The following is a 25,552-nucleotide window of genomic DNA, read 5'->3' on the forward strand; positions in this document are numbered from 1 at the left end:
TTTTTTATCAGTGCTTATCCTTTCAAGAGTATTGTGTAAAATTTTGGGATCCTTCGAAGCAAAACTGACAAAGATATTGGTTTTTGAACATCCGTTTTTCATACTTTTCATACTTTTCATGTTTTTCACATAAGGCTCAATGCATCTCGCGACTTTGAATCGCGTTTCCCAAAACCTACGTTTTCAAAGTCGGTGCCCATCGTAGCATAAAAACTACTGAACCGATCGATTTAAAATTTTCAAGACATAATCTGTACACTATTTTCCAGGCAGAACCGCCGAGTTTTTATAAAAATTGTTGATACTTTATTTTTAAATAATTATGTAAAGCTCGTTTTTTGAGGCAACATCGAAAAAAGCATCAGTTTTTTCAACTTTAAAATCTGCCAAAAATCGAAAAATGGGAAATTAAACAAAAGCTCAACGAGGATAACTGGATAAACTTATACTCCAACAAACGAATATTGATTTGTAAATTTCTGATGACCCGGCACGTGGCTACGATGGGCACCGCAAAAAGCACAGTTTTGCAAACTTCAATCTAGATTGGATGCCATGAACGTAATTTTGATCAAATCTTCCCCAAAATAGAACCAAATATTCTTCAAAAGTTATAGTTTAATAGGACACTCACTTGAAAAAATAATGCTGAATAGTTTCTTCACTAAAAATCGTGAAAAATAAGCCTTTTTTAAGCCAATATAACCAAAGCATCCCCTAAAGAGGAAGATTAGAGCATTCGCTGGTAGTATTGTCCAGAAGATCTGTCTTGGCTATTATACAAACACTAATAAAATCATGGAAATTTTGATCTAAATCTTTTCAGTGCTTTGCCTCAGACATATTTTACCGAACATTGCATTACTACCCTGCATTAGAATTTAGAATGGTGATTATTTAAACATCGAATCACATTTCGAATTAAAGAACAATTAACAGCGCACAGTGTTCCAAGTTGATTGTCGAAAACCCAACAAAAACCAACCCGCAAACCGACTCGCTACACATTGTTGACCTGAGTGTCTACGATCCATTCGACCACTAGCCACCATACCACGCACTACCGTCACCTATCAGGATTGATGTGCCACTTCTGTGTATCTGTTGTGAAAACATCAAGTCAAACACGACGACGACCGGCCACCGAGTGGCCGCAGTGATCTCTCGCATATATCTCGCGGGTCGCGGAGCAACACGATCGCACGCATCACAAAATCATCCGGCATCATCATCGTCTTCACTCCGCCATGCCCGAACACCAGCGCGCCCCCGGGTGTGTCTGCACAATCGCCTTTCTCACAATATCCATCATTTCTCGCGCCGGTTGCGGGTCTCTGTCTCTTTGCCAAAGCGAATGTGCTCGGTCGGTCGCGGAACGAATCCCATAAGCCAGCTCGGTCGGTCGGTCGGTTGGTGTTGTTCCCATCTGGAAGCCGACACAAAGCCCACATACTCCGCCATGCTCCCTCTCCGCCATGATTTACTCGGTATGAATCGAACCGCTTTGTAATCCTCCACCGACCAACAGACCGACTGTAATTAATACCGAAACCGGGTGCGCCACCCGCACCCACCGCCAGTATTGCGCTTTGGCACGTCTTGGCAATGGTTCTCATCATCATCATCATCATCCCTCTCATCACTGTCAACAGCAGCAGCAGCAGCAGCAGCGTGTGCGCAGCGTGGAGGAGATGAAGGAGTACCGCAAGGAAAAGTATCGGATTTCCAGTGCCACAATTAGGCGCGGGCCGCGGCACCACGACCGCGGTGGCCGCGTGTGTCTTTTCGGGAGTCACACAGCAGACAGCAGATCGACATACACACACTCACAGAGAGAGATAGGGATGAAGAGCACACGGTCGGTTGCCGAATCAGCATCTGTAAAGGCAGCAACACAACACTCTAGTCGTCGTCGTCGTCGGCAATCTCTGCTGCTGCGACCTTCATTCAACCTAACCATCTTTCTCCGTTCTACTGCCGAGGAGTTGGAACGGTCTGTCTGGCTGGTTGGTTTGAAAAATAACTATATTTACCCCGAAATAGAGCGAGAGAAGGAGAGAGAGAGAGAGAGCGCGTGTGTGTGGCAATCATAAACTCATTAGGGGAAAAACATATTGTGAGGTTAAACGGGAGGTCAGATCCGGTGCGTTGTTACGATGCGGAAGCCGAAATGTGCCGGAAACCAACCAACCACTACCACTACTGATGTCGCCGTTGACGTCGGGCTGTCCTTTGCGCGTCTCGAGAAGAGAAACTTTTCGGTGATGAATAGATGGTACACGCCACATACGGTGCGAGAACCGCGAACCGCACATTACAAAGAAAGATGAGACGGCAGCAGGCGGCATTCCTCCCAAGAATGGTGCCGAGCGATAGTTCTCGAGTGTGGTACGTGAAGGAAATGTTTACGTGCTGCATGATTCATTGTTGCTGTTGTACCACCGACGTGGTGCTGGTGCTGGTTACATCTTAAGAACCCTCTCCAGGAACGACAGACCAGCTGCAGGACGATTTTCCTCCATTCGCAATCGACGTAGGGGATAGGGGATGATTATGAAACAATATGATCAAGGCAACAACGTCCCATCACTTGGCTCATAAATAACGAGAGAAGAATTGCATTATTCGCCCTAACATCAATAGAAAGGCGCGTGTGTAATCGATTCGTCGTCGTTGTCGATGCGTCGCTTCGGTACCGGTTGGATCATCGGTATCGATGCCGCGAAACAATAGAACATCTGGAATAGGTTCGATAGCGATAATAACCCGGACCGGACTGGACCGATGGACAGAACCGCATGAAGATTCTCCACGGTTTAAACCCCCAGGGGGGTGAGGATGAGCATAGCCACGGGGCGTGGCGTGTCAGAATAGATAACGGAGCGTGACACGCGCGTCGTTACCAAGACAACCTGCTGCAACCCCGACACAACGTAGCAGCAACGCAACACAAGACTTCATTCAATGTAGCCGGTTTGTTTCGGTTGCAACCGTGGATCGAGGACAATCGAGGTGTAAGGTGAGGTACCACCAGAGCATACATGGCTTGTGAGGAAGCGGGTTTTAGTCCCACTTTCGTCGTCGGACTTACAAGCCTTCAATTAGTGTCAGTTGTAGGACGTGTTTGGATCATGTCTCTTCAGTCTCTTATCTTGCAGGAAACGGGCGGGCGGTCATGTAAAAGACGCCCCGAGACTGAGGCACCTGAACTGACCGGTTTTCTTCCTCCCCTCGTGGCAGTGGTAATCATCATATCATCCCCGATCGCGCGTCCATATTATCTTATCCCCGATGTACTTCACGTTATTGATTTATATCGTTACGGTCTGCTCGTCGACCGCTAGTCCGCACAGTCCCGTCTTGTGCTTTGATTTCCAAAAACCCAACCAGGGAGAGAGCTAATGTTGCAGACGAGGTTTGAAGAAGAAGAGGAAGAAGGGAGGGATGTCACTCGGACGGGTAGACATGCGGGCTCAAATGGCTTCTCAAACACATGATTCACTGAGGCCGCCACGGAACACCGAAAACCCCTTTTTACCACAACCGTCCCCCTTCCCTTGGGACTCTGCTGGTCCCTTGCTGTTTGCTTATACATAAAGGCGAAATATCGATAATTTATTGCTCGTTGTCAATCACTGACAACACAGTGTTATCTTATCACCGCAATGCAAACAACACGAAACGAAACACAAGCCCCGAGATTCCCCGGGAACCGCTTCTCGGTCCGGCCTGGTTCTGGTTTTGGTGGTTCCTAAGCCAACCCCAATGCCTATCACCACCACCACCACCAGCTGGCGATAGGAGAGCTGAAGTGTGTCACAAGCGTGGTAGAAGAGAGGAACAGCAGAAGAAATGGTTCCAGGGGGAATCAATGGCCGTTACGCTCGTTGCATGAATCCTTGGCCGAAAACGAAGAAGCAGAAGAAGCAGAAGGCGGAAAGAATGAAAACAAACATTCATTTCTGGTGGTGTTGTAACGACGACGACGACGACGCGGACAGTCCCGGCCATGACCACAACCATACCGACAAAAAAGAAGAAGTAAAAGAAGCAGCAAGAGCAACCAAAACAGTCACTACAAATAACGGAAAAGTGGTCCTTAACACGATTAGAAGACCCCAGGCCCTTCCGCCCTTCTGCAAGGTCCACAAGGCTCCCGTCGGTCTCCTCCGAATTGAGGCGTTTATTCGTTTGTTTTCTGGATTTTCTCCCCCCTCACTCCAGGCCAGTCCAGTCCAGTCCAGACCAATGGCCCGTGACCGTATGGGAATGATGGTCCGGTCATTCCGTGTCAAAGCGCGAACAGCCTGATGTTTGGCATGATCCTCCGCCATCGCCGGTCAGGTTTGCGATTAGATACGGCCAACTCAACCCGGGTCGATACGCTCTGTCTCTCTTTTTCTCACTCAGGATTAGGTCCAGAAGCACACAGGCCACAGGGTAGCTCCTCGGTTTGTGAAGTGTCAACTCGTCGTCGTCGTCGTCGTCGTCGTCGAGGAGAGCCCTCCTCCTCCGAATGGTTGAGAAGTTAAGACGTTACACTTCGATACGATCGATCGATTGGAACGAAGCGCTGACGACCTCAAGTGTCCTCTGGTCTGGTCGGTCGGTCGGTTGGTCGGTTGGTCGGGAGTCCTGCTGTGAAGTGATGAATTAGGCCCCTTGGCGGTCGCCATTTGTCGCCACCAGCACGGGCCACCACATACTGATGCCAGATGGAGGCGCACTCGAAGCCGCACTCGAAGGTGTTATGTTTCGTTCGTTTGTTTTACCTACCGGCCAAATGGTCCGGACTCCTCCGCCAAGCCATGGTTTGCGTTCTTCAACGATGGCGCGCTGGGAAGTGGGTTTAAAGAGTCAACAGAACGCCCAACGCTGCGCGTCACGAGCGACGGGAAGGGGATTAATAAGATTGCTTTGCCACGCAGGAAAGCAGACGCAGAAGAAGATGCTGCAGACCTTACCCCATTGCTGCTGCTGCTGCTACTGCTACCCGTCAAGAGCCTCCTCCCGGCTCCTCCAATTATGGCTCATTAACTTGGAGCTTGAGCATCGCTTTAATTAACCGAAGCGAACCGGAGAACGGAGATTCCTCCATGCTCCGAGTGTTGTGCTTGTGCTTTAAAAGGCTCCAACTCAAACACCAAGTTACGGAAGGCCCTTTCCAACAGACAGACGTGTAGCACCGCGCGTGTAATAAAAGAAACTTGTTACGTCAATTAGACTCCGACTGTCAGATTCCACCGGTTTGACACCGTGCTGTGGTCCAGTGCTTCTGCGTTACTGCTGCTGCTACGCCTTATCACGGATGAAAGATAAATAAGCAGCAGCTGGCCCAAATTTGTAAAAGGATACGCAACACACAGACAGACAGAGACAGCTCCACGTAGAGGTAGAGCACAGGGTGAAGCACATCACAACTGGGAAACCCGGATCCGGATTTGCTTCCAGCATCCGGCACACCACCGCGTTTGGGCTTAGTCTTTATCAAACTTTCTCCTCGCTGCTTCTTCCTCCGTGCATTTTCCTCCGCTCGAACGGAAGAATGTTTCTTTATTTAAATAATTACTTCACCGGCACTGAGCGAACTTGAAGCGAAGACACTCGGGCACAAGAAAGGGAGACAGGGATGCGGTTTCCACGGAACTCGCTTTTCTCTCGCTCTGCAAGCAAGCAACCACCAATGCTGGCCCAGGTGCTGGTCCTTACTGTGCTGGGTCTGTGGGCAATCAGATGTTACTGGATGTTGCTGGACATAAAAGCAAACAAAATGTTGCTTCCGGCATGATGAGCCATTAGCTGCCGCAGGCGCAGAGCCACACGGGAATGCCATAAAGAAAGAACGAGAGAGAGAGAGAGCAACGCGTATCCTCGTCGTCTCTTGGGAGGTAAAAGGATCCTGAGGACTACCGGACGGCAACTAGTTTGTTGCCCGCAAAACGAACTCACCGTACAGCTCGCTCGCTTCGCACTACCTCTATTCCCCAGATACCTTCTCCCGGAACGAATGGATGGACGCCACGTTGGAATATTGAAACCCTAACCTTCACTCTGGCACTCCGAAAGGAAAGCGGCCAAGCAAACAACCTCAAACCCCCCGAAAAAGGATGATGATAAAAACCAAACCACCCCACTCTGCGGGTAGCATCCCCCAGTGTTACTGTCTTAAGGTGGTGAAAAGTTCCCGGCGGTTACAGCTCGCTGTAACAAATCGTTGACCGTGACCGTAACGGGGGCCAGTGGATGCGACATTCGATGGATCGTTACTTGACCTTTTTCTCCTTCTTCTTCCTTTTTTTGCTCTTCTGCTACTTTTTCTTGTCGACGGGGGAGTTGACATGTTCGCATCTTTTTCTTCTTATTCTCGTCACGGGTGCCACCGAAGAGTGAGTGGTTTTTAGGTAGATTAAATGTAGTCCATAAGAAGGTTGTTGCCGGTATGGGAGGTGGTAGCAACGGTTGCGGTCACCGGATCATCATGTCCGCTCAGTTGGCTCGACTGAATGAAGCTATAGCTATAGCGGCGGAGTAAATGAAGCTGCAGTGTCCGCCGGTGTCCCCCAAAGTGATAACCCACAAACCCATTGCTTAAATGGAGGAAAATTGGAAAAGGAAAAGGAAAAGGAAAGCAGCATTGAAGGCGCTACGGTTGCTATGGATACTGCGAGGTAGCTGGGATATGTCCGCTGTCCGTCAGGAAAGGTGTCGTGGACTGCAGAGAAGTCGCTTGCTTTTACGCTTAAGCCATAAAACCGAGCGATCCGGCTGAGGCTCCACGGTCCCAGTATTGGCCAATTGGAGTTTGAAAGGTGACGCTGGTGACGTCAAGACCAGTGGCAGTAGTAGAAGTTTTGCTGACAGTTTTTTCTCTGCCTTTCTTCTGAGTACCAGTCCGACAAGAGTGGTAGAGAGAGATCCCTTTCGAAGTGTCCCAAAAAAACGAGCGCCAGATGTTCAGCGTGGCTCATCATTATGAATAATGAATGAGAACCGATATGGGCGCGCGATTCCCGGGGAGTAACAGCGACTTCTCGGTCCTTGGAACTTCTATACCCACCATGGTCCCAAGGGAGACATCTCGACTCTCCTGCATGCAGTTCCTGGTGGAATGGATCGAGTGGAAAAGTTAAAAAAAAAGGAAGCAAAAGGAACCCCTTCCAACCTCTACGGGTGTTGGTTTTTCTGCACTTCAGCTCCTCACTGCTCCTAGCTATTGCAACAACGCCGCAATGCCACATATAAGTGGTTGCCCCGATAAACAGAAACCGCCGGTCGTACTTCGTCGTACGTCCTTACATTAGAAACGCACACGTGAGACACAAGAGTGCAATCAGGAGAATTGAAAATAAATACGAACGAAACGGACCCAAAATCCCTCGCCTAGAGTTGTTCATGGAGATACAGGATACGGTTTGGGCTGTGGAGTGTAGAGATCCCTATTTGGAAGGACACGTGGGAAAACTAAGAATTCGGAAGAAGTTTTTTAGGTTTTTTTTTTCAGTGCGTAAGACCAGAAGAAAGCTGAAGATCTATCGAGCAGATTGGTATAGCAATGGGATGCTCTTTTAAAAGTACATCAGAGATTGGCTCGGATAGGGAGCTCCTTCTTTATGATCGTCGTTATCATAAACTCGCAAGGTTTAAATATTTAAAACCCCTTACGCCCTATCCCGGCTCCGGCAGGAGCTGTCACATGAAAGAGCCTCTTGTTGGCAATGCTACTAGCAACCGGTGACACGCAGCAGTACCGAATAGATATAAGAGAAAAAGGTGCATTCCCTGACTTCCCTGAAAGCTATTCAAATCAATTTGAAATCATTTGCATGGCATTACAAAAGGCAAGCACATGCCCAACCCCTTTGTAGTTCAGGTTGGCCAGGTCCGTACTTCCGAACCCATCTCGATGGAACTAATTTTATGATGACAAATACATCGTACGCGAGATAAAAGATAAAAAAAATACCAGCTTCCATCGACCTGCTGCTGGTGCTACTGCTAGAGAGTCAACGAAATGGAATAATCAGAAAACAGCAGCAGCAGTGGAGGCACGTCAGGAGGTAACATCATCGGGAACATGCGCACTCACCCGCCCACGATTTCACCACCACAACCACCCCTCCCTCTGCAACCTTCCACAAAACCGGATCGGCACTTCGGTTGATCACATTTCCCTTTGAAGTGTTAATTCCCGGTACCGCGGCGCCATTGCTCTCGTTCTACAACATTAGGTTGCTCTCCCCCGGGGGTTGACACGATGATGGTGAGGCCGTGATGGAGTGTCAAACCGGGCTGCTACCACCACCATCACCACCACCACCACCACAGTGGCCTGTTATTTACATTTCACCTTTCATTTCATTGTTTTTCCTGTTGATTTCATCGCCATCAGCATCTCGCTAGGGGGGCTGCAAAACAGCATGCCAGCATCCAAACTCCCCCCTCTATGGAATGCCATTCATTGTACACCTTCGTTGCCCCAACAGTGGCCCCACAGAATATTTCCATTTTCTCCAATTACCACTACAGTCGAATTCGACGGATCTAGCGGCTCGTCCCGGGGGTCGACTATTTTGAGCTCTGACAGGACGAAACGAGGCGGAGAGTGGTGGCGAGAGACTGATAGTAGATGACGGGACGGGAGCCTTACTGGACTGAAATAATGGACGCGCCCAACGAGCAAACAATCCAACACACTGCCTACGATCCTGAGTCCAATGTCCGAATGGATCTGATGGCTTCTGTAGTGCTGCTGTGCCCTACATGAACTGTATGAATGGGAGACTAAATCGAGTCCGAGTTTGGTGATAAAAGCCACGAACTACCGCGCGATAACCATCATCAGCAGCCAGAATCATCAAAGGCGAAGGTCCCTTCGCTCCGAACTATGTATAGGCCCTTACCCGACCACTACACGACGGGGTTTGTTGTTTAATTGAAATTAAAATGATTGGACCAACAACGGGGCAAAGTGAAAGAAAGACATTCAATTAAAGGTGATGCTTCTGGTGGAACGTTGCGACGTGCTTCCTTCCACAAACAACATCACACAACGCTCGAGGCTCGAAGTTGTTCCTCGACGCCTCAAGTACTCATCCTGCGCGCGTCTCGCCAAGCAAAGGGCAGCCATAGAGTCTTTCAGGTTTGACGGCCTCAGACTCAGACTCAGAACACCACCGTCTGGCCACGGAAGCAAGCACGGCACGGGATCAGCATCATGGACCGCGCGCGGCTTGTGGAGTGTTTTGAAGGAAATTACTACACAACACGCGATACCGCAACCAGCACTGAAGAAGGTGGCGTAATTAAATGGAAATGAATGATGATGGTGTGTGTGTGAGGATGCACACATACAACGAGAAGCGGTAGTGATGATGAGCCAGCCGCAGAACCGAGAACCGAGAGCTGGGCTGCAGCGGAAGAACCATACACCATGAATAAAGCATGAAAAATGGTCCAAAAAACAATGCAATAAAGCACACGACACGCCAATGCTGCCTCGTTGCTGGTGCTGCTGCTGCTGCTGCATCCTCAAAATGCTGCTGTGCAGCATGATATCTCGGCTCGAGGGAGCACGATGTAGAATAATATTTAATGCTTTGCTCCGCTGGAAGTGAATAAATGAATGAATGTCATTATATGTTGGAGACGCACCGCACACGAGAACGGAAGATGCGGATGCGGTGGTCTCGAGCGTGCTTTAAAGTGATTATACTATTATCCTGCTGCTGCTACCAGCTATCTACTACTGCTACTACCACTACTTATGTCTCTTCTTGAGTGCTATGAATAGCGTGCAGATAAGAGTGACACTAACCACGCTCTTCGACACGGAGCACACAGTTCAAAGCTTAGTGAAACGTCATTGTCCGCTGTCATAATTCGATTGGTGGTAGTAGTTTGATCGATTGAGCAGCTCCTCAAAAGTGACAGTTTCGAGAAGCGCCGAGATTCATCGATTAGGAGACGTGTTGAAAGTCACATTTCTCATTCTCTCTCTCTCTCGAACTCAATCACTCGATCGATTATCGCCAGCACCATTAATATTCTCTCTAAACTCACCAGTGCCATTGGTGGTGCTTAACAACTTAATCAAAACACACACACACAGAGCATGATTGAGGCAATGAACTTATCCTTAACATTCCACCAGAAAACCCTTTCCACGCCACACGCCAGCCAGCGACAATATCTCGAAAGCATCTCGAGAGTAGCAGCAGCGCGATGCCAACATAAATAATCATCCGTTCGCCACCACCACCACCACTGGCCTTAGGGTGGATCAGATGCGCGTGACTTTTCAACCGATACGCAGCGTAGCGTCGCTATGCTGCCCCCTCCCTTTATGCTCGTTTCTTGTTGTTTGGATTCGGTATATCTCTATGTGTTATTGCTTTTTGGGATAGTGGGGCCTTTCCCCTATCCCTAGGGCCACTGGATCGAGCACAAGAAGTATACAGTGAGAAGAGAAGAGATGAAGAGCTGGACCAAAAACAATAAGACACCGGGAGACCGGGCGTAAGAAGCAGCAGCAACAGCAGCACCACCAATACCATTCATCATCATTTCTTCGGCTGCCTCCACAACACAGCATTCCGATGCGATGCTCGACACGATGTAAACTGTCCAAGTTTGATATGTTTTATTGGAAGGATGACACACCACACTCTGGTGGCGGCATCGATACGTCATCGTCATGCTCCTGTGTCGAGCTAGAAGGAAAATGGTAAAGTGAAGAGTTTTGTTTTTGAAGAGCGGCTTCGTTAGTCGTTCTGGCCACAATTGTTGCCAAGGTGTACGACCATCAATTTGCTTTCGCGTTGCGCCATTCCAACGAACGAAACGCCGCAAAACGGGTTCAGTAACGACCGATAACGATTGCCACGGCACCATCACCATGAGCACGACCGACGAACTGTTCCGCTACGATTTGAATGAAATTATTCAATTAATTTATAATTTGTTCAACTCGCTCACTGCTCAGACACTGAGACTGCGATACACAGAAGAACCAGTGCAAGCAGACACACACACACACACACTCCGGGGCAAACACAAGGATGATGCGACACTCTGTACCTGTACCTTAAGCCAGCCACTTGACGCGTTTATGACGCTCGTGGACGACCGCTGGTTGGTGGCTATACCAGCTGCTTCTACCGTCATCATCGTCATCATCATCCTCATCATCATCGGGCATCCTCGTCTACCATTTTCCGGTAGCAGCAGTCTGCCCGTGACTGGCAGAATTCGATTGCCTTAATAGCATTAGAACAGGTTATCTTGTTAGGCGAGAGTTGAGGCGAGAAACTTGGAGCAAACCATCATCTCTTCGCTTCGCTCTCGGGGCCGGTGCCTGTCACTAACAGTCGACTACCTCCCTGCTGCCGGAAAGAGCCGTGTAGTGGACGCACCAGAGCGTTACACCTTTTTCAAGACAACTTTTGCCCCGGTTTTTGATAATGAGTGGAAGCTGCGTAACACTAGTTTCCGGCCCCCCCGAGAGTGTTTGAGAAGGATTAGTTTCCTACCTTCTTCTGCCTTCGTTCCAGGCTTCTAAGGTCCTCAAAAGGCAGCAAGCAAGGAGTGCTCTTTGAAGTGTGCTGATGCGGGACGGGCGGCACGTTTTATCCTCAGCTCAGAAGAAACACTGTTCCTGTAGCACCCGAGGCCCTTTTCACTCGTCACCTTTAAAACCGAACCTTAACAGTTACACGTCAACGACACCGAATCTTCATCGTCATTATGCTAAAAGCATGCTCGGCAGGCAACACCCCGGGACAACACCCCTCGATCAATCAAAACCTCTTGCTTCTTGCTACTTGCTACTTCTACTAACCAGCAGCAGCACCATATTGTCTCAGAGTCTCTTCTTTTGGCCCGTTATCGTCATCATCTTATCCTCACCAACCTTGCACCAACCGTGCAGGTGAATCCTTTGGCCACGGAGAGTTACCAAGGAGTTCGCGTCGCTGGCGGGCACTTCCATTAGCAGAAATTGATATTCTCTCCAGCTGCAGGTCGGTTTTTGTGCGTCGAGAGTTTAGAACCTCGGAAGTGTGTTGCGCCGTCCTTAGGTGCGTACCACCGTACGGTTCCTTGAAATCAATCATGGTTTCTATCCGTTTTTTAATCATTTAAATCACCACCAAGACCAGGCCCCAGGCCCCCAAACGGCGGTTCGCGGCTGTAATATGGCCGCCCCGAACTGGGAAGCATCATTCACGCCATCGCCATCATCACACACCAGATATTGCCAGATAACTTGAGAGGTTGCTAGCAGCCCCCGGGCCGGACACGGTAGAAATAGATATTTCCCTCAAGCAACGCATAAGGTGAAGTAAGGGCTCGTAAGACCGTTCCACTAGCATTCCGGTATCACTTACGAATATTAAAGTAAACAGAACGAGCATCATCACTGGGGAGTGCGTGTGATGTGTGACACTCGCGTAGGATGCCAGAAGATGATGCAATTGCAGGGAGTGCAACATGGAAACTATGGGGCTGGACTGCGACTGCGAAATGATGTGCCGTTGACAATGTGCCGACAACCGTCGGCAACAGACCGAATTCCACTCTGCGGTGTTTCTTGAGGGTTTTCGCCTCGAGGTTTTTAATAAGAAATTGGAAGATCACAGTTCTTCCAGAAAAGAAGTTCGTCCTCGTGTCTTGTCGTCGTTGTCTGTTGTCTTAATCGAGATGAAAAGTAAACACATTCTCCCCCTTAGGGGTCTTCAGCGACCCACACGCTCTTCTTCGCTCGGCGATAAAAATCATCATCGCTGATTAGAAGTCATAAGCCAAGAGTCAACAATTATGCACGGTAACGGAGGTTTTTCGGTTCGGTTTTCGGTTTTTATGCCCTGCCGCCGTCGTGCGTCCATCTCAATCCAGCACCCATCACTCTTGATTGCTGAAACCACAGACAGACACACACGCTCGCCAGCGAAGCATACGATAGCATACGGTCTGTTGAGATGAGCTAACGATAACGGACGCAACCAGGGAATGGGAATGTCTTCTCGTGTGCGCGCAGAAGGCATTGAAACCAAAGTCAGACGACGGGCGTTGTGTCCAGCCCGGTCCAGTCCCGTCCAGTCCGTCCGGTTCGAGTGGCCATCGGCTCATAAACGCTCGAAATGTATTTTTCATTGCCCCGTGCCCTGGACCTGGAACGCAGCGCAGCGCAAACACACATGCACAGACATACAGGGGTCAAACGGGAGGGCAGGCATCTGCATCGTGCTGGTGCATGATGAAACATGATACATTCTCGCTCTCTCGCTGTTAGTGTTGAGATGCTTAGCAAAAGCTGGCTAATGCTGGCCAGTATAGTGCCTGGGTCTGCACTCGTCGATGAGGCAATCTCGACGTTCGGTTTCAATAAAAACCAAAACAGCAATCATGCGCAGCGTTGATTATGTCTATACTATAAGGGCGAGTGGATGAGTGGAAAAAAGGAGGGGTGCAGGGGTGGTTTCTTCCCCTTCTTCAAGCTCATCTCTCTGTTTTTTCCCATAATTTGTCTTCGCTTCGCTTCGAAGGGATACTCAAACTCATGCACATCGCGATTGCTGATTGCTCTTTTCCATCGCATTACATTCCAGTTACATGACCTGCGGATGGTCGCTCTGTCTCCTCTTGATCTGACACGATCGGTTGTGGATATATCTGCGCTCGACTCGCGGCCCTTCGGTCAACTATCGACACTTTGACGGATTGCGCATTAAGAATACTAAAATCTCGCAGCATAACAGTCGCTTCCTGTTCCCTTCATTCAAATTCATAATCGAAACGATGCAACAATTGTTGATCTACAGCGACCATTCACGTCTTCTGTTCAACAAAATGGCAGTAAAACCCATCCAGACATATGAATAAACAATAGAGCCGAGTGTTAGAGGTCTGGAAGAATTTATGGCGCGCGTTCCCAAGCTTATCCGGAGCCAACGGTCGACGCGAAATTTAATACGGAGGGTGTATATCTTTTTTATTGATTTCTTATTTCAGCTTTATGCTGCATGTTTTACACATGTTAACTATGCTGGTTGTTGCAAGCCACCCGTCATCGATCTTTCGATTGTTCTAGACGTGAAAGTGAAACTGACTGGCCAGGCATGCGAACAAAAGCAGGAAAAGAGCGCTCTCTGGTGCGTGGTCGGAAGTAGACGCGAACCTCCCTGTAGGTGTAGTTAATATTCACACCGCGGAGCTACTTCCGAAATTGGTGGCCCACCGAAAACACACAATGCTGGCATGACATGATTCATCCAGTACGAGCGCATCAACATGTGGCGGCCTTCGGTGCACGTACCCAGCGGAATAGTAGTAGAAGAGGAAGAGAAAAGAAACAAAAGGTAGAAGACACGACGTCGAGATGGACACGATGGACTATCGACACGATTTGTTTGTTCTCCCAGGGATCACGTCGGACACAATCATCACAGATGACGGTGGACCAAGGGATGGGCAGAACGAGGGCGCATAAATATGATCAAATTTACGACACACGTTACTCAGCGACTCCGGAAGCGTGAACGAAGCCAAAGACTAACAGCAGACTACAGAACTGCAGCATATCTCATGTTGAAGAAGGTTATTAAACAATAAAAAAACGAAGGGAAATCGTTTCATATCTTGAGCACTAAAAGCGTCGTGCGCACGAAGTGTATAGGCAATTATGCGTCTTTAACTTACAACACTTCTTCTTGACCGATTCTTGGTTTGGACACAACGATAAGTGCGGCGCGTTTTTTGGGCCAGATAACGACTTTCCTTTCAACGCAACGCGCTCGAAGCGTGATTGTGAGGCGCTTGAATTGGGTAACGCTTGAAGTGGAATCCGATGATTGCCGCGACTGCAGCGTTCCCATTCTGGAGGGGGGAGATTGGTTTAGAAAGAGTGCTTTGGCTACTAACATACCATTTACTAATGCGCTTTTGGGTGTTGTAATCGTTGACAATTAGTCAATCGTCGAGCTAATTTCGTCAAGAACGAATACCCAACAGCTCATTCTAGATTTGTTATACAACATTGCCTTTTAAAAGAACGATTTCGATAAAATTTTATTCTTTTCTGAACTGTAAAAAGTGATTTTAAATTCTGTTCAGACTTTCCTAGACGCATCATAATCGTTGTTGTAATGTCTTTTGGATTTGAGCTATTTGGGCTCCAAATGAGACAAGATAAGATAAAACGTATCGTCGGCGATCGTAACAATTGATAAACTACCCAGAAGACCCCAAGACAACCAATGCAGCCAATGACTTGTTGGATATCTAAACGATGTAACATAATAGTCCCGTTTATGAGCTCAACATGGTGACAAAGTAGGAAAACAATTTCCTTACAAAATTTGATATAATTTAAAAGTTTATTAAACAAGTTCTATCTCCTATTCAAATCCATCTAAAAGCAGGAATGAATCGAAATCTGCGTAGATCAAAAGAGCAGCAAAATTCACTTGCTCTTCACTATTATAAGCAAATTGAAATGGTTATTACCAGTTGCGAACACTATGACAATGGTTGCACTTTGATAATAATGCAATAAATAAATAAAACCTTCTTGGACGAAATTTAAAAACTACAAAACTCTTCGATAAAAACAAAGATGAAGAAGTTAAGTGCATTCTACGTACATTTAGAATCGTTCTGCAAAGAAACGCAATGCCAAAGAACAACAGTTACAGCACACAGCGCTATATGGGTTAAAGCACTCGACAACGAACATGTTAAAACCGGGCGTAACAGATTCTTCGAAACTCCCACTTTACCCCTTTACGTGGAACGGAACGACACCATCACTTTATCTTGTTTGCACTTTTATGCCGCTTATTATGACGCACCTCCCCACCGCACCACCTCACACCAATAACTCACAGCACTCCCCTGCGTGCGTGCGTGTGTGTATTTCCGTGATTTTCGTGATATGAAGAGATAATTGATTTTTCGATGGAGCTCGCTCCCTCTCCCCCCACGAGGGCGGCATTCCTTTTGGGTCGGAAACAGGAAATGCAGCACGCACACACAGCACCTGCGGGGTGGTGGGGATGGCCAACCGCACCATCGATCCCACCAACAACAACAGCAACAACATCAACAACGATTCCGGTTTCGATATTCCCGCCCCCCCAAAAACGGCTTTCCGATGAATCGAACGGCAAAGATGAAACGATCCATTTGTGGGGAAGGGGGAGGGGGAGGGAGAGGGGGATGGCATGCCAGGAGGGAGTAGCATAAATTATCACAAAGTGATACCGAAACAGCGCGTCAATAAAGATACCAACAAACCCCGACGCCGTGGTCTGGACGCTCGCAAATAAAGTCACAGCTGGGGATGGAGGGATGGGGTGGCGCCAGGCAAGCAAGGGTGTGAGAGGGAGCAGGGGGGGTAGGAGTCTGTGGCAGGTGAATATGATTTTTTCCTCTGCGCACGTTCACCAAATTTTGGTGCAAGCATCACGAGAGTACATATCATTGCTGCTTCTCAACGTTGCTCGGTAAATGGTTTTTGGAGAGGGAGTTTAATGAAGCTCCCCCTTTCCCTTTCTACCTCCCCCTCCCTTTCCTTCTCCTCACGTTCGTTAAGTAAACATAACAACACACTCGCTACACACCAGACATCGATTTTCGATGGCATGATGCTACAACATGAAGCAGCATCATCTTGGAAGCGAACACTGCAGCAGGAAGGTCATTGCATCCATTCATTAAGGGGACTGGTGCACTCACTGGAACTAATCGGAAACCATCCGAAACCCTCGGCATGTTTACAAGCGGGAAAACGGTTGTTAACGGTCGCACCGCGGCCGCCGCCAACACCGAATTCCGTTCGGAATGTCAAACGATTATGTGCCCCATAACTTGGCGCGCGCGCCCCACCCGAAAATGAAGTCATCGAAAGGGAGGAGAGGACCGGGAGTGTAAATCTGTGTTTTGTCGCATAATCCAACCTCTGGTTCGTCAATCAGCACCACCAGCAGCACGCGAGCTACTGGAAATCGATGGCCACAGCACAGCGCAGCGCAGCACAGCACCCGCCATTGGATCAGGTTTCCTGTGAGCGTCGTCACCCTTCTTAAGGTGCCCCCTCGGTGTGCTCGGTGTCTGTGTGCTCGTTGTGTGTGTGTGTGTGTTTGACAAGAGGAATATTTTTAAATAAATGTCTCCAGCGCGACGGAGACGATTCGTTTCGCTTAATCCACTCACGCGGTGTACGGAGCGGTTAAAGCCACAAGCAAACAATGAAGAACAACAACAGCAGCAGTAGCAGTAGCAGACGACGATGGCGACGATGACGACGTCTTGGCTTGCGACAACAACGGAGGGCCCCTCTGGATGCCCGGCATTCGGCGTCTGTTTCCAATTATCGCACCAAGAACGAACGCCTTCGATGCAAAGTGCAAGTGAAGCGAACGATCTGACGGCGCGGCGCAATGTTGTGGATTCGAAACCCCTCGGCCGCGATATGATTTAAAGCATCGAGATCGAGCTATTAAAGACCATTCTGTGGAACCTTTTCTATCTCTCTCGAACTACGAACCCTTTCCAGAGATCCGAGTCGCAATGGAATCGAGGCAGAGATTCTTATGAGAAGGAAATGTTGATGCTGACCGGCGCATAAACTTATGCTCGCCACTTCTTCTTCGGTTTGTTTTCTTTTGTTTTTGCGCTTTCCACGTCTTCGGACTCCAGCAGTGACGACGAGAGCTGCTAGAGGTGGTGCTGACTCCCCTTCTGAACCTCTTCTTCCAACAAAGTGTTATGCTTGGCTCGCAGCAGGTCGCCTCTGCGCGGGGATCGCGCTAATTTACTTTGCGCCGCGTGATGATGACTCTCTCGATGAGTTCATTACCCATTAGTGGGTCCGGCAAAAGGGGGGGATGGTGGTAAGGAAGGAAGTGGCGAGGGGTCCCAGCAGCTGAATCACGGGGGCCATTCATTAGCGAGCCAAACAAAGAAGAAACCAAGCGAACGAGAGACCCCCAACCGCCGTCGCCGCCTGGCGTTTTACGATCGACACCTCGCCTTTTGTCTTTGCGAAGGGGTAGCAGCAGCAGCACCGCGATCGCGACTCCTCTCGATCGCGCTCAAGACTCCAACTCCGACTCCGACATGTCGGGATCGTGTCGCGTTCGAAGTCGATTCCCGCTGATGGTGGTGGTGGCAGCGGCAGCGGCTGTTTGCCTTACTAATTAGCTCACCCCAGGCACCGCTGGCACCGCGGGCACTGGAATTGTGTCGTGGATCGTGAGGAGATCCTCCAAAAGGCCGCATCTTGGCGCCCCTTTTTGGTGCATGACGCCAAGAATCCCGCGATGCTCCCATAAAAGGACTACAATGGGTCTAATTCATGGTTCCTGGTGCACGGTAGGGTACGAGGGTGGCTCACGATCTACCACCAGGCGACAGCTGGGCCACAATCTTTGACACTCCCCCGGCGCGGTGGCGGCGCAGAGAGTTCTGTTGTTCCTTGACACCCTCGCACGAACCCTCGAAGGGCCACACGCGGTACCACAAATCCGTGTCCACATCCTGGCCCGCCACCCCAAAGGCAGACAACTCAACGGCCAATGTCAACAGCAGCCAGGTCTATCGGAACCGTCACTGTTCGCTGTTTGCTCCCTTGGCTTGTGATAAGCAAATATTGCGCCCGTCCTGAGCACCTTTTTCGTACCAGATATGCCGACGTAGACGTGGCGTCGGTAGCCGAAACACACACACACACGGAGGCCCCCCGAGATCTTTTGACCCAGATGTTGATCCAGTGTTGAAGCAGGAAATGCAGCTTAAAGTACGCGTACCATTCAGCTGCACATTCCGAGTGTATTCAGCTTGGGCGACGCTCCGGTACTCCGCCTTACTAGCGCCCAAATTTGATAGTCGTCAGCTCAAATATGCCGGCAATCGAATGCCACAACGGCTACACCGTTGAGGATGGCCGACAAATCAAACATCTCACCGATGGTTCCAATAAATTACACAACAACGGATGGAACCACATTTCAACCAACCACGGGTTTTTCAATCGATAAGAATCCGCCCGGGGGGACGATCCTAAATATACAGCGCGTGGTATCGCCCTTCGCACGCAGGTCAGTAACGACACAGTTTGTACTGTTGATGTTTAAAGAGATGCAGCGCTATCGGCTCGATTCGTCCTCGTCTCTTCACGTTTGAGACGGTGTCACAATAATTTTATCAATTCCCAACCCCTTCTTGAGGCACTTCAGAACGAACGAAAGAAAAAAGTTGGGATTTTCTTCTCCGAACTTCGCATCCGAATCGATAAGCATAGAGGAGAGGTGCGACGTCGTCCATCTGCATGATATGGATCAGCTGCTGCTGCTGCTGTTGCAGCCTACGGTGACGGTTCGGTTTCGATTCGATGTCGGTCTTTGACAGGGCGGCCAGACGGTGCTGCGGCGCTCAAATCAAATAAACATTCAATCATATTTGCCCTCATCCCTTCTGACCTCCAAAGGAAGAAGAAGGAAACAAGAACAGGGAAAGGAGGAGAATACGCCCGTATCGCAATAACTACGATATCAATCCAATAACGGAAGAACAGTCAAAAGTCCTCCACCAGAGTGCCGGGTAGTCCCGCCCAGGGGGAAGGTTATAGTGCAGTGTAGTAGTGGAGGAGGAGGAGGGTGACAGGGCAGAGTAGGAGTCTGTGGGCGTCTTACAATTGTCATCGTCATCGAAGGCGGAGGGAAATCTTAATCAATCAATCGAGCAAAGTGGCACCGACCGACGAAAGAGGAAGAATAAGGTGAGCGACGAGGTGCTCTTCTGGTCCGTATCCTCCGCACAAGGTCGGTCCTCGGATGGTCCGGTCCGGGATCAGGCGGTGCCACAAAACAACAAAATGGAAAGGCCAGACAGACAGACAGAGGCTACGGGATATTACGGGAGACGGTCTTCAATTGAGATTCGTGGAAGAAGCGTCCAGTGACGTTTGGAATTATTAAGACGTTCCTCGATGACCACAATCAGTGGCCATGGGTATGCGTGTGCGCCCTGGGAATGCCAACAACTCCCCGATCACAGCGAGGGTATTTAGGAGATTGTGAAGTGACGTTTATGTGCCTGGTGGTGACCGTCGCCGTCACAGTGCACCGAGCTTTGTGGTCTCCAATACAATTCGAAGCCGTCCATCCATCCATTGAGGCAACAGCAGCAGGTGAATGACAAATTGTTTTCTTTTGGCGCGTCTTGTGCGCACCTTCACGGTCCTTTTTTTTGGGTTTAAAGGTGAAGCATAATTGAGGTGACGCGCGGGAGAAAGGGATTTGAAAGATTGGTCCAAACAGGGTACATAGAGATTTGAGAGAAAAAGACGTGAGGGATCTTTTGTGTCGAGTTGCGTCCGAAGCTTCCCACGATCTAATGGCTGTCGCCGAGATTTAGCCCTTTATATTGAGAGCGTTTTGTAGTATTTAAGCCAACAAAACGCATCCAGAGATGCCTAATTGCGGATGTCATTACGTACCTTAGTTATTCATGGAGTCACCTCACACACACCAACAGCCGATGATCCTAGTAGTCTTGACGCAACGACGGATTGAACCTTGAAACTGCTGCAAATGCTCCTCTAACTCTTCACCAAATCACACTCCCTCCCCCGCTATAACCACTAGATTCTTCCAGATAATTATTCAATTTCACTTCACTGATAAACCGACGCGAAGCCCCCGGCGAAGGCTTTTTCTTACCGCTATTCAGCGCGATGCACACTACGATCGGTACACTCGATTTCTGAATTCCGCTATCCCAACTCCCAAACGCACACTTGGATGACTCACAAGCTTATGCACGCTTCGATGGTGCTCACACTTTGCACTTTAGTTAAGACGAGCTCTTCTTAACACTCGGTAGCTACCTTCTGCACTGAACGAGAATCAAGAATCATTCTTGGCCACGGCACCATCGCCCTTCCCCTCCCCGAGAAGGCCTTTGTGGATACGGTCTAAGCTCCTCTCTCTCTCACACCCCGTTTGACACACTTTGGCGTCGCATCTGTAGGGATTTGTGCAACCTCGCAACCTACAGTGACGTCAGGACTCTGGAGGGCCTAATACACCGAAAACACAGACACACGCGCGCGCGAACACGACACGAACACGGACACTTAACACACTCGATTCGAACGATACCGGATCCTGCGAAAAACGCCAGAAACCACAATTTGATTTGATTAATTCGTGCACACCGACACACACGCAAGCACGCACACACACACTTTAGGGTGTCTCCTAAGGGATTCCGAGGGGCAATGGCACCTCCTCCAACGGAAGCGTTTTGCGTTCCATATTGCGGTTTGCTTGCTTGGTCTCGCACCATCGACCCCGTCAGGTCGGGCCGGTTGACCACGCGTTCAATCATTTGCATACCGCCTCGGCCCCGGCCTCCTCTTTCTCCTGACCATGGCATTCAATCACTAAAACATCCAAATACCGGACACCAATCAACCTGCCAATCGTCATCCCGTCAGCATAACTTCTTCACCCCCGGACCCCTTCCAGGATTCTCGGCTGCCCAGAGTCTCGAGTCTAGGGGAGAGTATTGCTCGACCCTTGGACACCGAGGAGGACGAGAAGATGGTCCAGCAGCAACTCTACCCTTCCTAGGTCCACCAGCCTCGCCACCAGCACACCATTACGATCCGTTGGGAGTAATTATGGTAATTTGAACTGATTATTAGTGACATCGGGACACACACGTACACACACACGCACACACACTAATATGCACCACAGAGTGTGAAGGGGTGGGGGCGAATTTAATCAAAACCATTCAATCATCCGTGTCACATCGGTTGTTGGGTTCGCGTTCGGGAATCTCCTGTTTAGTGGTTGCGGTTGTGGGTGGTGGTAAAGTAGGGGGTTGCGGTAGGAGGTCGGTGATGGTCGCAGGGTCACACAGTTATGCTGACAATTGAACTGGGCATGACGACCCATTAACCTCGCGGCCATTCACGCGGTAGTCGGCCCTAGTCCCTTTTCACCTAACCTCACATATCGAAAGACACCCAACAGCATAATACACAAACACATAGAGACGTACACACAGTGCATAGTAACTGGGAAGGGATTTGCCGCATACTAAGTGTGATCGTCGCTTACTTGGGATGCAGGAACCGAATCGAAATCCTCATAATATCAACCTAACCTCAAAAAAGTGTTTTGCTCATGCGAAATTCAAGTCCTCTCCAAGGAAGTCCAACACGTCCAGGTGGATTTTGCGGTACCCAAAATACTCCATTGGAATAGGCTCTCTCTCTCTCACTCGTAGGTTTATCGATTTTCGCAAAACCGCTTGGCCGACCACCAGCGCGTCCTCCTCGTGCAAATGGAGCCCAGGAACTACGGAATACGGACCAACTCACAAAACACTCGCAGTGGAAAAACGGTTAAACGGGGCTTCTACCCAACAACAAACAACAACAACAGCGTCATCGTCGTGGTCGTCCTGGTCGTCATCGCGGCATAATCACGGTCTCGCGGTGCTGGTCCATCCCTTGCAAAAGGGAACGTCGTCGTCGTCGTCGTCGTCGTCGTCGTCGTCGTCGTCGTCGTGTCGTGCCACGGTCCCATAAAACAATGGGCGCTCGCTTTTGGGGGCCGCATGGCGATGCGCTGCAGGCCACCCCACCCCACCCAACCCCACCTCAAAACAACAACGCCAAGCGGCAGTCAGTGCTGCCTTGCTTCGCTCGCTCCTTAACACTTCCGGTGAGCAGAAAGGAGCGCCTTGGCCAACCTGCCACAGCCAGCCAGCCAGCCAGCCAGCCAGCTCCCCACTTAGTTCCGGTGGCATTCTTCGCCGTCTTCACCACCGTCTTCTTCTTCTGTTGCTGCTGCTGCTGCTGCTGCTTTTACTTCCCTCGAACACCTTCGAGCTGAGAACGAGAGTCCTTCTTCTCTGCCCAAGGAAAGGGCCGCGGTAGTGGGGGCGCGGGGTGTGCTTTTTAATTTATGCAAATTAAAAAATAATAATCAACCATCATCATCATCGCCATCGCCATCGCCATCGTCGTCATCGTCAGCATCAACGGGCACAACGGTGGCGAGGACAACAACACACCAACCACCAACCAGCGAACCAACATAAACCATCACGTAAACCCCTGGACCCTGGACCCTGCTGGTCTCTTGGACTCGAGGAGAACCAAGCGATGTCGCTGCTCCGAAGAAGAAGGTTCCGGCACCGGGTCAACGCTGGTGACCGAAAGCCCGGAAGCGGAAAAACCTCGACGTATGATTTATCACGACGGACGACGGACCTCACTGGCCACACCACGGAACCCCCTTACAAAACGTCACACTTGGTGCCTGGGGTCACACTTCTCTGCGGACACTTCACACACAGTGACCTTGCTACTGGTCTAGTGCCGGACAACACTACGGGAGTAACTGGATCGATGGTCCCGATCCGATCGATCCGCTCCGGAACCGTCGTGTACCTTATTGGAGGATGCTGGAACAGTGCCGGGCACAAATCCCACCGCTTCTAACGCGCTACACAAATGTCCAGTACCACTGGACACCACTGTACACTAGTAAACTCACATGGTAGTACCACAGCGACAATGGAGTACACAGTACACAGTTGAGTACAGCGATAACGTTCAGCCGCGAGAACATGTGCGCCGCGCAACAACGAATCAACAACTGTCCCGGTCGACGAATGGTTGGATTTTGAACGAGTAAACGACGGAAACGAGTTGAACACGAGAGCCGACGCCATCTTCGGGAACTGAATCATCGCGCCTATGCAACGATTCCCGGCCGAGCGACCGCCATACCCGGTGTATGACTTTAAATCCGCTGTTTGCTTATCGTATTGGGCTTAGCGTGCAAAATGAGATGTTATCGGCATGTCATACTGTTTTTTTTTGCATCGGTTCGACACCGGTTTACGTAAATCAGTGCACATAGTAAGTTATTCCATGCAAAAACGAACACTTTTCCTTGTATAATCATGTGCGCGAGGCTCTATGTCAGGTTTTGCTTCAATTTGATGAAATCGGCTGCCAAATCCGATAAAATACTTGTAGAAGGCTTTGGTGATTGTTCGCTAATGGACACCACTTGCAGAGATTGGTTCAAAGACGGCCCAAACCCATTTAAAGACCCAGAAAAAGTCGAAGACCACGAATTGAACGGTAGGCGACGTCAAAACCCTTATAAAAATGTCGGAAAATGGAAAATGGCCTCTCAAAATGAAGAATTCTTTTAGCATGGTATACACAAACACTTCGTATACCTAAATTTTTGACTTTCTAATTAAAAAAAACTGAGTTTTTTCGACATAAACAAACAGCGGATTTAAGGTTTTCCATTTTTCACGATTCCGGGCACACGATTTTCCCGTTTCGGAAATTCGCTCGGTAACTCAGTAACTCAGTTTGTTCGGGTTTTGTTCATTTTCTCAACGAGCCGAGGTCATTTTGTGTTCGGTTTTACGGTTGCTCGAAGATTTTTGCCGTTCGAGCAGTTGAATTTATGCTCGAATGTTTTAAAATTTCGTTTACAAGAATAAGCGCATTTTGGACAAAACAAGCAATATTTTCCTAATTTTGCGCTTAAATAACCTCTAATAAACTAATGATAACTGAAACGATTTTTAAGTATCGAAGAGTTTTAACTGCGTTGAAACGAAATGTAAAACGATCCTGCAGGAAGGAATGCAAAACGATCAAATATTCTTAGGAATGTTTCAACATGTCAACATGCATTTTAGCATTTCAATTACACTTTTTTTAAGGTTGGTTATAGTCCAGCCATTGAAATGATTAAAGAGACGGCAGATAATGCCGATTGGTATTGTAATATTTCCTTGTAAATGTCAATTCAACTTCATGTGAGTTAGAATCACATTTTGTTTATTATCTTTCATTACATCGCTCGTATTTTTAATAATATCCACAGAAATTGAAGCACTTACGTGTTGGTTTGTTTTGTTCTGCTGTGATCGGCCAAATTAAAATTCAAACGTAACCAGCAACTCTTGCAGGAGAACATGATTGAACAAAACGGCTAATGTTATTTTTGCGTACAGTTTGCATATGCAGTTGTCTATTCCTTTAAGAGGTTCTAAGCTAGCTTTAAGTCCAAACGTCTTTTTGTGCTGAGATCCAACCTAAAAGGCGTTACATTTGCCCATTCAGCGTCGTAAAGATGTGCAAACAGAACACGATTGTTATGGAAGAATGATCTCTAGTCTGGTCCAGTTAGATGCTCTGGCAAAGATGAGCTATTCTTGATTGCGATCTCGCCTCAACAAAAGCAGGATCAACGATCACCAACCGGGCATCTTCTCGGCAACCGGATTAGCCATTAAGAAGCAACACCGTATCGATCGTCTAGAGCCCGGCCACGGGTCGCTTGCTCTCAATACATCGCGGACTGCGTCCATATGTGCCGTCTGGGATCCTCTTCTGCTCTTTGCTGTTGTATCTCTAGACGGCCGAACTGAACTGGAAGAAAAGGCAAAGGCGTGTGCAGAGACGCAGACGCAAGCAACGCAAAGCAAAACATACCTTCCT

General features: G+C 49.0%; 1 protein-coding gene across 3 annotated transcripts in view; it reads right to left on the minus strand.

Moving 5' to 3' along the window:
* Positions 1 to 23,693, minus strand: part of LOC125948970 (discoidin domain-containing receptor tyrosine kinase B) — a 248,803-nt gene extending 225,110 nt beyond the window's left edge. For 2 of the 3 annotated variants that reach the window (XM_049675537.1, XM_049675535.1), the window contains exons 1-2: positions 23,468 to 23,592; positions 20,495 to 21,164 (exon numbers count right to left, since the gene is read on the minus strand). The gene's annotated coding sequence lies outside the window, so the exon portion shown is untranslated. Of the gene's footprint in view, positions 1 to 20,494; positions 21,165 to 23,467 lie in introns of all 3 variants that reach the window. The other variant, XM_049675536.1, reaches the window with a different exon arrangement.
* Between the last annotated feature and the right edge of the window lie 1,859 nt (positions 23,694 to 25,552).

This window comes from Anopheles darlingi, chromosome 2 (assembly GCF_943734745.1).
Source record: "Anopheles darlingi chromosome 2, idAnoDarlMG_H_01, whole genome shotgun sequence".
NCBI classification, from domain to species: Eukaryota; Metazoa; Arthropoda; class Insecta; order Diptera; family Culicidae; genus Anopheles; species Anopheles darlingi.